Source organism: Myodes glareolus, chromosome 4 (assembly GCF_982192425.1).
Source record: "Myodes glareolus chromosome 4, mMyoGla1.1, whole genome shotgun sequence".
Classification (NCBI taxonomy): Eukaryota; Metazoa; Chordata; class Mammalia; order Rodentia; family Cricetidae; genus Myodes; species Myodes glareolus.
The window spans coordinates 34,551,061-34,556,612 of record NC_142029.1 but is presented as its reverse complement, the minus strand read 5'-3'; the positions used below and the strand labels follow the sequence as shown (position 1 = coordinate 34,556,612).

Sequence of the window (5,552 nt, the reverse complement as noted above, 5' to 3'; positions counted from 1 at the left end):
ATATGATAGCTTCCACTTCTCCTGCAAATAGTATACAAGATGCTATCCTTCTCAATAAACTTACCTGGCATGAGATAAAGCTTCTGCAAGACTTCCTGACCCCAGCATTTCTATATTCTTTATGATCACATCTCTGATTAACCCCCTTAGGATCCTGTCACTGAAAACTGACTGGCTGGCCCCAGTCAAACACAAATTACACAGTAGAAATAAATTTGAATACATGAATAATTGAGTTTAAATGAATCTATTCACCAGAGGTTTTAAAAAAAAGCTACTATATTGACTGGGTAAAAATGCAAAGTTATGTGTCATTAAAGAGTCATCATAAAGTTCAATGGGCCAGAAGATAAACAGTAAAGGATTAGGAGATAAGTCATACATATATCTAACACCCCTCCCCAAAGCTACTAAGAGTCTGATCACCCCAAAACTGAAAAGCTGAAAGATAGATGTGTGTGTGCTGTGTGTTGTTTTTGCTTTTTTGACAATTTTGAGGGGCCCACTTCCCAGCTTCCAAATAAATCACACACAAAGGTTTTTTCTTGATTATTAATGCCCGGCCTTAGCTTGACTTGTTTCTTGCCAGCTTTTCTTAAATTATCCCCACTACCTTTTGCCTCTGGGTTTTTCCCTTTCTCTTACTTCTGTAAATCTTACTTCCACTCTTACTCTATGACTGGTTGGGTGGCTGGGTGACTGGCTCCTAGCTTCCTTTCCTTCTCTAGTTCTTTGTTCTCCTCGTTCTCAGTTCTCCAATTTATCCTCTCTGCCTGACAGCCCCGCCTATCCTTGCTCCTCCCTCGCTATTTACCGTTCATCTCTTTATTAGGACAATCAGGTGTTTTAGACAGGCATGGCAACACAGCTTCACAGGGTTAAACAAATGCAGCGTAAACAAAAGTCACACGCCTGAAAATAATATTCCCCAAAATGTGTCTGCCTGTGGACGCCTGAGGTTGACATCAGGTGTCTTACCTGATCATGCCCCACCATAAATAGAGAAGGGCCCCTCACTTTAAGCTGGAGTCCCCCTGCTTGCTCTAGCAATCCTGTCTCCTCTGGCTGCTATGTCCACCTAGCATTCATGGGAATTTTAGAGATCAAACTACAGTCACTTTTGAACCAAGCACTTTACCCATCGAGCTAGTCCACTGTTTACTATATAAAAAATATCAGTATAAGACATTTTATTGTATTGATAAAGAATTCTAACCTATTGCATTCTGGTGTGAGAATTTTTAAAAAATTAAGCCAATTTGTTGAAATTTTTTGAGACTGGTTTATGGACTATTTTATGATTAATTATCTGTGTTTAATTTAGTAATATGTATATTCCTTAATTGCTAGATCAAGTTATACATGCTCTTGTTACCTAAAGCTTGTTAAATGTGATTTCTAATTTGATTAATTTATCTATTACTATATAAAGACTCCCATCATGTTGGTTGTTGCTAATATGGACATTTCTTTTTGTGACTTCTGGGTCTTTGTCTTATTTATTTTGTGGTTATTAAGTACATGAAGCTATAGATATTAAACTAAATAAGCTAAAGATATTTAAACATATCATATGGTAAATACCTTCGTGTCAAATCATGCTTTCAGCTTTTAGGTTTGGGATGATCAGACTCTTAGTCTCTGTGTGTGTGTTATAGACCTGTTTAACACACTGAATCAGTGATTCCAAATTTTGCTACAAAAGTGTACACTAAAATAATACATAAAGGGCTTATGTATAACTCTGTGTATTGACTCTAATTGTTTTGGCTCCTTTATATGTATGCTTCCTGTCCTATACAAATTTTCTAAGTTGCAGAGTTTTGGAGAACATTTTATGAAGCTGGTGTCCTCCAAGCTAGAACGGGTGAAACTAACATTTTTCAGGTCTGCGTCCGTGTCTTCCCAATGGTATCCTGGCAAATCAGGTGTTTTAGACAGGCAAAGTATCTCAGCTTCACAGAATGAAACAAATGCAACATAAAAGAATGCAACAACATGATTTTCTTCAGGTTCACCTTATTTAGCTTCTCTAGGATCACGAATAATAGGCTCAAAGACCTTTAATTATGGCTAGAATCCACATATAAATGAATACATACCATATTCCTCTTTTTGGGTCTGGGTTACCTCACTCAGTAAAGCGTTTTCCTGAAGAAAATCATGTAGTTATCCTCCTGGAGATTGGAAGTAGACAAGAGTGCCAGGCAACCTCGGGTGCATGGGGGGGTGGGGGGATTGTTGGAAGGGGAGAGGGTTAGAGAGAAGGCAGTAGGGGAGGAATGGGGAAAGCTCGGTGGACTGGGATGGGGGGAGGGAGGAAGGATGGATATGGGTTCAGGGAAGTATATATCTCAACTAAGGGAGTCATTTTAGGGTTTACAAGAGACTTGATTATAAAGGGGTTCCCAGGTTCAAGGAGAGATCCCCAGATTGTTCTCTGGACAGAGGAGAGGGTGCCTGAACCGGCCTTGGCCCATAATCATACTGATGAATATTTTGCATATCACCATAGAACCTTCATCTGGCAATGGATGGAGATAGAGACAGAGACCCACATTGAAACACTGGACTTAACTCCCTTGGTCCAAACGAGAAGCAGAAGGAAAGAGAATGTGAGCAAAGAAGGCAAGACCAGAGGGAACCTTCACCCGTTGATGAATGGAGATTGAGAAAGAGAACCACATTGGAGCACTGGACTGAGCCCCCAAGGTCTAAATGAGGAGCAGAAGGAGGGAGAACATGAACAAGAAAAGCAGGAACAGAGGAGTGCGTTCACCCACTGATACAGGGTTCACCAAGGCCAATTGGACTGGGACTGAACGAGCACGTGATCCAACCAGATTCTCTGAATGTGGCCAGATTCTCTGAATGTGGCTGGCTCGGGGTCTTTCTGAAAAGCCATTGACAATGACACTGGGACTTGTTTCCTTTGCATATACTGGATTTTGGGGATCCAGTCTGTTTGGATGCTCACCTTCCTGGACCTGGAGGGAGGGGGGAGGAACTTGAACTTCCCACAGGGCAGGAAACCCTGACTGCTCTTAGGGATGGAGAGGGAGGAGGAGAGGGAGTGAGGGGAATGGGAGGGTGTTGGGAGGAGGGGCGGAAATGAAATCTTTTATAAATTAATAAACTTTTATAAAAAAAAGAATGCAACACATCTTTGCATCACTAAACAAATATTCCACAGCATAAAAGAATGTACACATCTTAAATTAATATTCTACAACAGCATAGTGAGGAAATATTGAACAAAATCAAGACGAAAAACCAGAGGGCAAGCTCTAAATCCTGTAGTTCTGTGTCTGTGTCAGAGGGCTTAATAGGAAAGCGTTGTAGCCTCCAGTTCAAGAAGGAGTTGGTGGAGTTAAGTGACTAATAGAGTTTATGCTAAAATCCACAGCCTGTAAGCCACTCTACTAAATCTCCTTTTAATATGTAGAATCTATTCTATTAGATCTTTTCCTTTGGAGAGCCCTGACAAACAGACATTCACTCAGTAGTATTTTCAGACTTAAAAGTTTGCTTAGATATGAATAAAAATTAAGCTATCAATAAGTATAAAGAAAACATGAAAGTTTTAGTACTTTCTCCCAAAGTGTGCACAAATTTTTAAAAGACTAATATTACAATAATTTTATAGTAATATAAAACAGAAAAGTCTACCCCATGAACATAAAGTGTTTCAACAAAATTTTCTTTTATACTTCCACTCACAAATAATACTAGCCATCATTAACAACTATTTTAATTCGAACTGAAATGATATTCTGAGATGTGTGACAGCTAAAACAAGTTGTCATGGGATCATATTACAGGTGGAAAGCATGCTTATTCATCCATGCCCTCAAAATTGCAGAACTTTGTGTCTTTGTTTCTTAAACTCTTTATTCCAGAGTTGGTTTTGACTTCATCTGTCTGTCATGTCCTCTCCGTGCCTCTCCAGATGCCTGCTCACATGATCATTTTCGTTATGAAATTCTCTTTGTTGAGTGTTCTTTTTCTTCTGTAAAGTTCCGTACCTCCTCATCTATGAACCCTTCTGTTATGGAGAGCCTAGCTGTGTACTGATCATTAAGGGTTAAAAAAAAAATCAGACAGCCTGGCAAGACAGTATCTTGGAGGTGGGTACCACCACCAAGAGATGCTAATCAGGTGAACAAGGGTAGGTAAACAAGATTGGTTCAGTGGCAGTGGCAGAGGGTCCAGGTGATTTTTTTTATAAGCTTCCTCTCCTAGTTCAGATAATTTATATATAGACATCACACAGGGGTGGGGGCTATTGACAAGCAAAAATAAATGACTGCCTTGCTAAAATTCTGAATATTAGTGATGTACACATCATAAAGAGAGAGAGAAAAGACTTTTCATATGTAAGACTGTATTCCACAATCATAAACCATAGACATGACGAATTCTCTCAGCTTGTGAAGGGTCTTTACAGCTCATAAGAGCAGCTGCAGCTGAAACTCTCCTTGGCAGGACGTTCTCAGTCAATGGCTGTACAGCATGTCTGGCCATATGAAATCCCTTGTGGTTACCAATGGCTTTGCTGTGGAGAGTCTGGAGGAGGATACAGCAATGCAGTATTGCAGAAAATGTCTGGTGTATTTAAAGTAAAATGAGACAGTAAAGGGCACATACATCACGTACATCGCGTGCACAAACACACACACACACACACACACACACACACACACACACACACACACACACATGTAGAGCTTTTGATGGCATCTCATAGCCCAGGCAAATTACCTACCAGCTTCCTTGAACATGTGAAACCAAAATAGTTACAGAGCAAAGTGAAAAGTGGCATATGACTACTCCAGCTAAAGCACTTTACTCTAATTACAGAAACCACTCTGAGAAATACCTGAAAGATAGTTTTAGGGAAGAAGAATGCAATGAAAGGAATAATACTTATTTTTTTAATGGGATCTTACTAGAGCTCCAGTTCAATGGCAGAGAACTGGCCTAACATCTGTGAGGCTCTAAGTTCAATCCTGTCAACACACATATACACACATACACACACATACACACAACACATACACACACATGCATATACACACACAGAGAGAACAAACAAACAAAAAGCCCACAATGGTTCCTACCGCTGCCCTTGGCTGTGGGTCATGCTTGGCACTGGGCTTCAGCTTGTACGTGAACACTGGGTTCATATTCTTGTCCCTGCCGGATTTGTCTTTGAATGCTATCTAGACAGGAGGGATGACGAAAAGCTAACTGCCTTCCAGAATAAGAGGATGCTATTTCAAAGGGAACTGAGGCCCAATGAAGAAGCTACTTGAAAATAAAGCCTGTGGCTAACTAAATCTCAGAATGTTCACATTTTAAAAGTTATCAGAGAAACAAAACATTTATTATTTTTTTTAAAAAAGCCCACAACTGATTCTTAACCTCAAGGGGAATAAGAGACAGCTTATGGTAAATCAAATATGGATAACTTATCAGAAATGGGGTTCACATTTCCACAAACATGTTCCAAATGCCATACATGTATGAACAAGTTTCATGATGTTTATACA

The 5,552-nt window shown here is 39.7% G+C and overlaps 1 pseudogene; it reads left to right on the top strand.

Moving 5' to 3' along the window:
* Positions 1 to 5,125: 5,125 nt before the first annotated feature.
* On the top strand, positions 5,126 to 5,315 carry LOC146894603 (NADH dehydrogenase [ubiquinone] 1 beta subcomplex subunit 1 pseudogene; annotated as a pseudogene).
* The last annotated feature ends 237 nt before the right edge of the window (positions 5,316 to 5,552 follow it).